Here is a 12903-nt window from a genome sequence, read left to right on the forward strand (position 1 = left end):
CAAATGAGCGTATATAAGATATTGCGCTAAAATTATTACTTTATTGTAAGACGTGGGGTGGAAATGATAAGCTTTTGATAATATCGAATCGATAGTATCGATAAATCTGTGTTTGTTAGATTTTATGAATAAATGACGTTTTACAAATTATTGAACAGTTATTTGAACAAAAAAATATGACTGTTGACAAATATTTAGAAAACAACTGTGAGAGTCGAGCCAGAGATGTCACCGCCCAAGAGCCAACGGCCTTGCCTATTGTGCCACTGAGATCCCCAACTGTACTAAACTAAATTTAATTTTGTGTGATGTTCAAAATACGAAGAGTGAAAAAGAGTAGGAAAGACATGCAAAACTTTTGAGAAAAAGAAAAAAAAAATAATTTTGTTGGTGCTCATTTATCTTCTACAACCCAATAAAATTAGTTTTGGCAATATTAATGGTTATTCTTAAATTTCCTTTCAAAGAACTTTGTCTTTCTATATTTAATCTAGATCTATCAATATTTTGTACACACTTTGTAAATTTATTCAAATAATTTATCCAGGCTCTTTAATGCAGCAGTAACCACCACAAAGACTTAATAAGTTCCTCTCTCCTGTTCTCTTAAATCCTCAATGTAAAATGCATGCTGTTTAATTGCATCCCAAAAGAGCACATTAGTATGTAAAGCAATTCTGGGGTGCAACAATAACCTTTAAGAAATGTATCACCCCCATTCGGGGGGTGATCCCTAAGCCCACTAGTGCAGCATCAATTGCATGGCATTGGGCAGAAAGACACAAGTGTGTCCACAAGCAGCTGAATAATTTATAATGTCATTTCATCGGTGGAATTGAATGTCGCATGCATTAGTTGATTAATATTCAAAGAGCTGCCCCCGCCAAATTGATAGTGCAACTGATTCCAGGTGCGGCACTCTTATCATATAGTGTATTTCGGGGGCGGCCGCGGCGGCTAAAGGAGAGATTGTTGTTGATTTGCGGCCAATTTGGCGCATGCCCTTTGACTCCACCATGCCACGCGATACCTTCATACCGGAATACCATGAAGAAGTCCGCCAAATGGGCATCAGTTGCTTCCTGCGATTTGTTGTGGCAGCAGCAATAGCTCCAAGAATTCCTCGAGTTATTGGTGATTTGAAGTGATTTAAATGATTATTTTGTATTTTTTTTTCGATCTTAAAGGAGTGTTTGAGTGAAAATTTTACTGATGTTGCAACTATTTTCTAGGGAGAACCCTTATCAAATTCTAAAACTACTATAGAAAAAAAATTATCCAACAAGTTTTATTTGATTCTGTTATCTCAAGAAATCCTCTCCAAAGTATTTTACCATCTTTTCTTAAAAGGGATTTATATCCTTGAAATTTTCTTCACTAACAACTCAATTAGTGTTTGAATGTAAAAAACAGCTATTTTTCCTGAGAAAAAGCTTTTCCCCATTTGCTATTTATCATTCATGGGGTAGCAGAAAAAGCTCATGGTATAAATAATAATTGACTCTGTGTTTTCAAATGAGAGAGTCATTTTCTCTGCAATTCCGTGTGCTTTCTACGTGTTGTTTTACGATTCATCGTGTTTTCGTTTTTTTTTGCACCTTCCATAAAAGTTTTCAGAACTCCTTTTTTGGCGACTATCACAACACATGTGCATTAAAAAATACCCACCTCGAAACACCGAGTATGAAGATTTCACCTGAGAGATAGTGAAAAGTCTATAAATAAGTTTTTTGCACCCCAATTTCCATGCAAAAATTGCAAAATACTGAAAATTGTGTTGTACCCCGAAAAAAGAAAATATTTGGGGGGTGGTTCATGGGGCACAACTTGTCCTAGAGACATTTTGTGGAGGATGGTAAGGAAGAGAGGAGTTTGAAATGCAATCCACATGGAAAATTTCCGCACGAGGGTGGATTTCCCGAAGCTCAAGGGGCATAACTACGGGAATGGCTAAAGGAAAGAAAAAAAGGTGGTTTGGAAGAAAAACTCCCCACAAGAATTGATGTCTCTCGTTTTGTGTTTGCGTGCGACAACATCATAAAATTCTTTCCTTATATTTGCACTGAATTTACCAGCACTCAATTGCCGTATTTTTCGCGTTGAATTGTTTAATTTTCCAATGTTACGAGTGAAAAACGTTGCTTTTTGCTCTTTGGCTTCCCATAACTAAATTGTCCCTGTTTGGGTTTCTGGTTCCGGGGGGGGGGGCACTGGATGCCTTTTTTTTCCTCCAACTATTCCTAGCCATAACCATCGAAGTTGGGGGTTTCCTGTTTTCCATTTAAATCTTTTCCACCAGTCTAGGGTGATTTTTGTCGCCACTTTGGCTATTTCCCGCCCAAATGGACGAAAAATGCCTGGAGAATAGTTCTTGGAAAGGCGCATAAAGATTCTAATGGGAATAGTGTGACTAAACCTCGAATCCCACGAATAGTGTGAGATTCTCAGGTGACAATTGACCACGGACTACAAATTCACACTATAAACTAATTAAGTTGTCTTGTGTGGTTTTTCTGAGGGAGTCTAATTGCAATTTCGGTATGTACTGAATTATTCGTGCTTCAGTATCAAGTGGAATTTGCGCGGAATATTGCATTTTGCTGTTTAATAAATAGTTTAATATAGATGGTAATGGGTTCAGGAGCTTGGAAATAATCAGAAATGAAAGCAACAATATGGGAGACCGTGGTAGAATAAGGCATACATATGATTTTCCCTTTGCTTGTATTTTGTGAAAAGAGATAGGGGAAAGCGTGCTATATTCGGACAACTCAAGCTTCCGACAACTTTCTTTCGACAACTTTTTTTTCTATGTTATTAATGGATTTCAGTGACAGCTCTTTTCTGGAAATTTGAGGCATAGGACTAGCTATTAAAATAGAATATTATAATGGGTCAAATTTATTTAAAATACATTACAAAAATGAATTTGTACGAAGCCTGAGTCGTCCAAAGGTAGCGCGCAGTCCCCTACACTTCTAATTTAAACGATCTGAGCTATGGCTCAGGATTAGAAAATTGGTCTAGGGGAGGGTGGGGCAGTTTCACCCCTAAATTGCAAAATGGATTTTAGGACTATTTTGCAAAAAGATGATAAACAGAAGTAAACCTTTGTATATTCTGTGAGCTACCGTTGGGTTTAGGGTTAATAAAAATAATAATAATAATCCTTTAATTTCATTGGTCTATTGTGGAGAAGATGATTTTACTTGAATGGCAGAATGCGTGAAAGTCCCCCATTGCGGGGCAATTTCAAGATAAATATGAGCCAATTTTTGAGAAAGATAAAACGTGTTTATAGGAACCTTGCGATACCAGAATTGATTAAAATTACTATTTTGAAGTCTTCTTAGACTCTAATCCTAAAAATATAATCGAACAAAATCTTTATAACAGAATTTGAACACTAATTAATGATACGGAGAAAATAAAATATCGCCAAAGATTTTGAAGCCTATTTCTCATTGAATGAGCAATTTACTTTAAATTTTTATACGAAAGAAATGTCTTTTGTAGTCCTAGGCCAATTCTGTACATTATTGGATCATTATATCGCCTTAGAACATGTATTTTTTTAGTATAACAGTTTTATAATATTATTTTAAAGTCTTGAATTTTTATAATACTAAAAAAAAATTACAATATCTTGCTGAAAACATTCTGAAAAGATATTATAACAATTAAATTTATCATTTTCAAGCACCTAAAAAACACTGAAAGATTATTTTATAAAATTTTTTTTATGAACTTTTAGGAAATACTATTTTCCATAATTTCGAACTTTATCGACAAAAACAGCTACAAAATGTTTTCAATTATCATTTTAAGTTAATTTTGATTAAAAAAGTAAATTGTTGGACACTGGAAACTTCTTCGTGTGCTTGCATGAAACTGCCCCTCACGCAGTTTCGGAACTCAAATCAAAATTGTCAGAAACGTCTTAGATTTCATTCAACGCTAAATGCCTTATAATTAACATAAAACCACTAGTAATTTAATACAATTATGTTACTTCGATAGATAAGTGCAATAGTTCAGAAATTCTTGAAAATAAAATATTACAAAATTTTTCATTTTGATGCAGTTTTATAAAATCAATTACAGAATTCAAACGAGAAGCATCACGAAATTAATTATTTTTATGAACATGGGTCTCAGTTATGTCTTCAATAACATAAAGGTTTTATCCCATTCCTTTCAAAGGGATAAGAAGAATATGCAAAAATTGAAACTGCCCCATCGTTAAACTGCCCCACCCTCCCCTACCTATATCTATCATTCTAATTAAACTAAAGTTCCTCTGCAGAGAAACTGTAGGTAGATATCTGCAGAGAAAACTTTTAACGATGAATAATTTGGTTTTTAGACCCAAAAGTCTTGTATATCTACCTAAAAAATCAGTCGTTGCCAATCGATCAGCCGATTTTCTAAAAAAAGAATGTGCGTTAAGTAATTAGATTTAAGCCACGTGTCAAAATCTAAGGGCTTTGACAGACCTGAGGATTACCCAAGAGACTAATGTTTAAACTTAATTTCCATCATTTTTCACTAAGTTGTCTCTCGGCTTAAGTCGTAAGTCCGTCTAGGGCATAACGCTTCAAAACTATTTAATTTTTGCAGTAATACAGTTTTCAAACTGAAAATTTAAACCATTTAAACAAGATCATGTAATCCTAAATAACAAACCATTTTATTGCTTTTAAAAGATCTTCTGGACCGTTTGCCATTAATACCTCATTATTATTAAAAGAGATTAAAGTTAAAGGTGTTATGCCATCATTTAACCTTATTTTTGAACCTTGTACAACTTCAGGCTTAACAAAAGTAAGCGCTATGGACTATTTGAATCACATTGTAATTTAGCCCAATGAGATCAAGTCATGTCAGATGGATAATTTTTCTAAATTTCTTTTTTACAATTTCTTAAATTTCTTATTCAAAATAGCTATAATATGCTCTCATACTCAATTTTCGGAGTTCTCGAAATTTTAAAGAACACGCAATTTAAGCAATTTATCTAAATTTAATAGATTATTTACCTTTAGTATTCTGTTATATGTCAACATTTTCTGAAAAGTCTTTTCTTAATGAAAAAAATTAAGAAGTTTAAGCCATATGGCTAAACCGGCTAAACCTTATGTCTGAGAACTGTGTAATACGGGTTTCAAGCTAGAAGATTACCCCACCCCAGTTTCCGAAGGTTAAGAAATTCTAAATAAAAACGATTCTATTGATTTTTCAAGATAATCGTTTGATCTTCATATCTAAGCTTAAGTCAAAATTTCCCAAAAGTACTATCTGAAAAAAAAAATAGAGAAGCTAAGCCATATGCCTAAACCTGTGATCTGAAGCCCGCATAAGGAATGCTCTTCTGATGGTCAATTTTAAAGAACAACAATTTCGGTCTTTTAGTGTTTTTGTGACATTCAGTTTTGGGAAAGATTCCATTGCATCTTACGTTTGCAGTTTATTTGAAGATGTTTTGAAATTAATGTCAATTATTCTTTCGACCGTTTTGTAGACCTACATGCCAAACAATCGTAAATAATTAACATGACTTTAATTCTTCTTGCGACAACCTCACCAAATACAAAAATACACAAATGCCCTTGAATTATTCCTAACAACGCTTTTCAAGGTTGAAAGTGAATAAACTCTAAAGAGCATTGTAATTTAATATAAACAAAGATTCTCTTTAAAGACGCTCAAAAATCAGTATCAATTGGAATCAACCTGTTTCAACTGGCTATGAATCAGTTATGACCATACATATTTTTTTTTGCAAATTTTAATCTTACCAATCTGACAAACAAGTCGTTTTCAGTCAGCTGTAAATTGATAAAAACATCGTTAGTTTTACATGGAAATCATTGCCATCCCCAAAAAGTAAAAATACTATTCGATTAATAGGAAGAAATAGAATAGAATAAAATATTAGAATACAATATTTGATGTGGAAAAAAGAAGATAATTGAAATACCTCATAGCTAGAGGCAATAAAAATTGGTAAATTACCATTTTTGCTCTTAAATTTAATCCAAAAATTTGACGATTTAATATAGAATAGAAAACATTTAAAGATAATTATAAAATATAATTGTATTTTGAACAGGGGGTGAGTTCGGTTTACAAACACAAAATTATTTAGAGTTATTCAGAACACGTGATACCTTTCATCGAAATTTTCAATTACAAAATTTAAAATTTGAAAATTCAATGTAAAATCACAATGTATCAATAAAAATTCTACTTAAAGTTTTAGTTTAAGTGTCTCGCTAGAATTTCTTGCAAAACTATTAGAAATCATAGTTTCTTTTTTTTTATTTTGAGCTTTTTTTTTTAATTGGGAGACACATTTCTAAGGGTAAACATTTAAAATGTTTTCATCATACTTGGCAAATATTTTGTATTCTTAGTAGAATCGTTCAGATTCACTCAAAGGCTCAAAGTAAAATCTTTTAGATTTTAGATTTGTCACAAAATCTGTACGGAAAATTTGAAAGTTGTTGAATATTATTAACAAAATATTCAAAGTGTCCCCACAGGTGAATAATTATCATCCCTCTGGTGGTTTTCATCATCAGAAGTTTGGTGGAAATTTGTGGGTGGTGATTTGATAGACTGAAAACTCACAAGACGAACAGTCCGATACCTCTGTGTCACTGGCAAATAATCTTCTGTGGTCACATTACCACATTGACCACAAATTGAAGTTGTTGAAAGCCCCTTGGAGTGTGATTTAATTCCTTTTTCTTCATCCTTCAAACCAGTTCACGTGACTGGTGAGACTTCTTTTTTGCCGTGCTTTTGCCCCCGTAAGGATTTTTCATTCGGATATATTTTTTCCCTGTGTTATGAAATAAGGGTTCCGAATATTAGTTCAATTGGGAAATCGGAAAACTTCCTTGACGACGGTTTGTGTGCTAAAATGTTAAAATAAACGCCGAAAAAGAGTTGAATGAATTGAGTTTTGCAGTGAATAAATGCCTTTTTGAAGCACAAAAGGGAATGGGAATTTGCTTGTAGGGTGATGCTATAAATTTTCAACTTTCCCACTTTTTGTGGAAAAACACAAATTTTCCTCTCTATGGCAAATTGCTAAATAGTGTATAAATTTTGACAAAGAGGAATCATTTATAGTGGATATTCGATGTGGTTCTTTTCTCCAAATTTCTTCAATCTTCACACGATGAATTTGATTGGGGGTTATAGGTGCTTTATACCTTTGCAGGTAAATAGCCTTTGAGACTATTTATTGGATAAGGCAAAACAGCCCCCAAAACGATCCAACTGATTTATTATTTAAACATTTTCACTTCATTTTGGATCATCTTCCAAAAGTCCCAAAGAAAGAACCACTGTGGACAAATTGATTTTACACACCCTCATTTGACATCAATCTTTCGGCACAAATTGAGGATCAGAATTATTATTTCTTCATGAATTTTGCATTATATTCCTCTTCAATACTCATTCCTCCTTTAGGAAGCATATTACCTTCCTCAAAGTTCCCCTGGCAAAGCAAATTGAAAGTTTTTCGCCGCAGCTCTACCGAATTTATCTGCAATAAATCTCAATTGGTGTCTTAAAGAGAATTTCTTACTATCCACCAATATACATTTTGATTCACAATTCCATCCTCCTGTAAAACGACGAGTGGGGCTCTTCGGACATTGAGCTTTTCTCTCCCTTATTGCAAATAACATTGCACATTGAGGAAAAATCTGCACTTTCAGTGAGGTTTTTAAGAGTATTGGGTTTAGTGTTCTAAAAACACGCTCATTTTAGTGCTGCTACAAAAATCTAACTATTATAACCTACTCTGAAAAAAATGTTTTGTTAAATTAACAAGACAAATTTGTAAAAAGGATGTTCTTTCATACAGAATATGGTAAAGTTTTGCCAAATCTGCGGCCAACTGTATTTTGCTAAAAGTCTGTCAGAAAGGTGTTTTTCCATATAAAACGGGAGAAAAAGATTTGTCAAATTGGTAAATAACATCTTTTTGACAAAATTTCAACAAAATCCATTTGCTCGTTTAACAAGACATTTTTTCAGAGTGAAATTTGAGCCATATCATCACATAATTTAGCTGCACAAACAGATTCAGAAGCTAAATTGCATTATAATATGGCTCACTTCCATTTTAAAATAGGAGAAAAATCCCAATTTCAAAGGTGCCCCACTTCCCCCTATGATAATTTGATGATGATAATAACCATAATAACTGAAGAAATCAAAGGCGTAGCAAAGGTTTTTAGTAAGTGGGCGGGGTCTAATTGAAAAATTATTCACCAAAGAAACGTCGAAAAAATCGCAGCCAATCCAAGAATTTTAATCTTATTGAAAAATCAAAAAAATACAAAGCAAAAGAACTTTTTTTTTAAATCCATTTCGGCATCCGGATCGATTTTAACTTTTTGTCGGATTTAGCCAAAGGAAAAAGTGTTTTCTTGGATGTGAGTAGTTTTTTTTTACATTTTTAGCTCAAGAATAATGTCCGTACAGAAATCTTCTTTGACCAAAAATATTTTAGTTTTTATTTAAAAATCAGCGTAAATCCTACTTAAATCCGATTTTGAAGATTTTAAGTAGTTAGGATAGATGATAAACTTTTACCTCAGTTTTCCAAAAAGAATCGAATTATATGCTTTCTTTAAGGAAAAATGATCAAAAGTATCTATAATTTTCCTTTGGAATTTCCTTGGTAAGTTTTCTATATGTTTTCTGTAATAAAATTCACAGTTAAATCCATTTTTACATTATTTTTTATGTAAAGACGAAAAGATTTTTAAATGGGGTTTTCTTGGGTAAAAATCCCGATAGGGAAAAATGTTCTTTTCTTTGTCTGAAAATTTAATTGAAATCTAATATTAAAAATATCGTTAGAAATCGTAAGCTTAAATTTTGCTAAAAACCCTAAAAAGACTTTTTCTTGAGGGAAAATTCAGGAAATTGACCAAAAATTTGAGTGAAAAATACTCTTTAGGACTAACAAAAACTTTTCTTTAGATAGTATTTCAAAAACTTGCTAAAGGTTCAATGCTGAACCATTTTTTTTTTTAGTTTTTTGGGAAAATGTATAGAGCTTGAAAGATTCTTTTAAAGCTTTTCTGAGACTATAATATTCCTTAATAAAAAAATTCATTAAAAACTTTCCCAAGGTCCAACCAAAAACTCATTTTAAAATTTTAAACATGAGATCTTGTGCAACGTTTTTTTTTTTTTAAATGTCGTAAATTAATGTTCAATCCAAATTGAATTGAGTGAAGATATTTTTAATGTTAGATAAATGTTAGTGTCCTTGAATTATTTTTGAAAAAATTATTGAAAAATTGTTCTTATTTTTTAAAATATATTTTTTTTGTTGAAAATAAAACTTATGCCAAACTAAATTGGTAATTTGTGTGAATCATCCATGTTTTAAGTATTAATTTATCTGGGAGATCCAATTAAATTTCTTTTCACTGTATAGAGATATTTTCAAATTCGAAAGATTGTAATGTGATAAATTTTTTTGCATTCCATTCAGAAAATCAATAAATACTATTTTTTGACCATAAAACCCCAACTATTCCTAACAGGAAGCTCAGTTTAGCACTGTTCCCAATTTTCCTTGTGGTAGAAAGTGGAAAATTAATAATGAATGAAGAAGAGCATTTTACGATATTGACATGATGCCCAGTTTCTGGGTTGGTCTTTAAGGGTATGAATTCTAATACGAATTATTTGGTGGATCAAATTCTTCTCCAAAGTTGGGCATGAGTGGAGTATATTCCAGCTTAAGAATTGTGCATAAATCACGTGCAATTTTCCTTGCATCTGAGCTTTTCCATTTTCCCAGCCAGGTTTTTGCTCAAAAACCCAAACACCCCTCGTCAGTTTCTCACCGAGAAATGTTTATTGAAGAACATTGGTGATAATGTTGTTTACTCAATGTACCTACCTATTTGCCAGCAACACTGAGTCAATTTTGTAATGCATTTCACTGTAATTTTCGAGCTAGAAGAGAAAATTATCCTCCTGTTTCCATGGGGTTTATTATTTGTCTGCATTTCAACTTCCCTCATCGTTTGCAATTGTGCCAAATCTGCACAATACGCGAAATACAATATCTCATGTGATACACCTTCAAGTTTAGCGAAATAATATTTATTGCATTGCATATTGCATCAGACACTTTTGCGCTTTTAATCGTGGAATTGAGAGAATATTTACTGAAACGAGGCTGTATAGTGTTGTACAATTGGAAATGAGTCTTTCTGTTCACTTTACGAAAGCCAAAGTTATGCTTTTGGATTATTTGATTCTATGCTAATGAATGAGCCTCGTCTCTAATATGATAATTCTTGGTTCACTTACTCATTTCGAAATGATGCATCATTACACAATGATGTTTGTTCGGCCATTAGCAAAGTTTTAGGCCAAAAGGCTAGAGATAGCTATTTCGAATCTTCAAGAAAACCTCTCTAATAGTCGTTTTTCGCATAACCAAAATGATTTTTATTGTTCCAGCGTGTGTCCTAATCTTGTTAATAATTTAACTTATTTTTTTATTTATTAAAATAATATTTTCTTGGTAAACATAGTGATTTAAAAAAGGGTTAGGGGAAAGTACTCTTCCTTCGAATGTTCATGCCTCCGAATAATGTGAATTTTCTTTTATTTTTCCTAAGTTTCTAAGAAAAATAAAAAAAAATTCACATTATTCGAAGGCAGGAATGTTCGAAGGGAGAGTACTTTCCCCTATACAGTCTTCAGACTCGAGGTTTAGCCCAGTTCGCGGAGGTCTCAAAATCCTAAATAGCGTGCAATTTTTTTTGCTTTTTGAGTGTCTAATAGGTCATTTATCTTTAATAATCCAATTCTAAGTAAAATTTTTCCAAAAAATTATAATTGATAATTAGAGCAATTAAGCCATATAGCTAAGCCTTAGCTCTGAAGCCGATATCACGTGGGTCTTGTCTTGAGTACAACTTTTCAAGAATATTTTCTAAAATTATCATGTCATTCTGAGTAAAATTTTAGCCCTCCCCTTCCCCTCCAAAACTATGTTTTTTGTGATTGGTCGAAAACTCGTGCGATTTTTGTTATTTCTGGATACGTTTTACGGACATCATGTCCTTATACGAAAATCCCATTAAATCATTCCTAATAACGGTTTTTCTAGGTCAAAAGTTAGAAAGGTTCTAGAAGGCGTATTTCTCATTCGAATAGTATTATGTTTGGGCTCGTTGAAAAAGTATTGGAATTTTGTACTTTCATAGAAAGTTCTCTGATTTATATAGAACTATTTGAAGCCAGTTCCCTTACTCATGGTGTTTAGTGAACCATGATGTTTAGTGAACAGTTCCTAGTCTGTGATTTGATAGACGAAATTGTTAAAGGAGAATGGTCAAAAGTATATGGGCGCTGGTCCTGGAATCGCCACAAACGAGAGTAGGCGCATTTTGTAGGTACTGATATAAGATTAAAAAATTGCCGGAACCTAGGACAATAAACGCTGGGAGTCCTTGTAAAAAAAGCGTTTATCCTTCCGAAATATCGCTGTTTTGACAACGAATTACTCAAGAACGACTAAAGCGATCTTGATGAAATTCGGTATAGGATCAGTGTAATACTTAAACTTTTTATTCATGCATACCACCCCCTCTCCCGACCCTCTATTCTTGTAGCACCCATACAAAATGAGGCCATTTTATCTTACGACTTCTGTCTGAGAAGAGGTTACAATGCTGAAAACGGCATGCGAACAAGGCTTAAAGAAAACTTTTTAACCATACATACCGAAACCTTCTTCCATCATCCCTTCTGGTAGCCCCCATACAAAATGGGAGCATTTTACCTTATAATTCCTTTCTGAGAGGAGGTAAAAAGCTGAAATTCGACATGGGAACAAAGCTTAAGAAAGACTCTTTAACTAGCATACCACTCCAATATCCACCTGTCTGATAGTCCCAATATAGAAAGAATTCCATCTCACAAATTGTTACTAATCCACTGAATTGGATATTAGTACAACTTCTGTAGACAATAAATCGAGAAGCAACTCCAAAATCTTGATTACAATATCAAAAAAAAAATTCCCACTAATGCTAATTAGATTATACAATGAGGATATATTTCTATCTTTCACGTACCAACAGATCTTAATGAGGCGAAAAATGAAATACAAAAAATCTGGAAAATTATTGTTAACGTTATTACTTTTTCATTTGTTTGTCATTCAATCAAGCTCGATCAAAAAGTTCTTCGTGAGGATTGTTGAAAATACCTCTTCTCAGAAAGGAGTTATAAAGTAAAATGCTCTCATTTTGTATGGGGGCTATCAGAATGGTGGGTGGGGGGAGGGGGTGGTATGCATGGATAAGAAGTTTAAGTAATACACTGACCCTATACAGAAGTTCATCAAGATCGCTTTAGCAGTTCTTGCGTAATTTGTTGTCAAAATAGTGATTTATCGGAAAGATAGAGGCTTTTTTACAAGGACTCCCAGCATTGATCGTTCTGGGAACTGAGAATTTTTTTAATCTTCAGTATCTGCAAAATGCGCCTACTCTCAACTCTGGATAAAGATGAGTCGGTGCCCATATATACTTTTGACCATTCTTTCTTCCAAGAAATAGTTTTTTTGCTCTAGAATTTTTCTTCCATAGTTTAGAACATTGGTTCCAGAACAAAAGTTGTTACCTATACCAATGTCTATCCATTGACATAGGTCCCGTTCGAGGCGATTCCGGGACCGGATTTGACCATTCTCCTTTCTAATTATTAATTTGAATTTTATTTTTTTTTTATAATAATTCTATTCACAATTACCCACATTAAAAACAGCCTTAGGCCCGGAAATGATTCTCTTCTCTCTTAAATTCAGTCTGGCCTGCCTACTTTCTAATGAAATTG

The 12903-nt window shown here is 33.0% G+C and overlaps 1 protein-coding gene across 4 annotated transcripts in view; it reads left to right on the forward strand.

Moving 5' to 3' along the window:
* Positions 1-1073: 1073 nt before the first annotated feature.
* Positions 1074-12903, forward strand: part of LOC129805550 (neurotrimin-like) — a 73247-nt gene continuing 61417 nt past the window's right edge. Inside the window, exon 1 of one of the 4 annotated variants that reach the window (XM_055853535.1) lies at positions 1074-1134. The gene's annotated coding sequence lies outside the window, so the exon portion shown is untranslated. Of the gene's footprint in view, positions 1145-12903 lie in introns of all 4 variants that reach the window. The other 3 variants (XM_055853538.1, XM_055853536.1, XM_055853537.1) reach the window with 3 other exon arrangements.

This window comes from Phlebotomus papatasi, chromosome 3, assembly GCF_024763615.1.
Source record: "Phlebotomus papatasi isolate M1 chromosome 3, Ppap_2.1, whole genome shotgun sequence".
NCBI lineage: Eukaryota > Metazoa > Arthropoda > Insecta > Diptera > Psychodidae > Phlebotomus > Phlebotomus papatasi.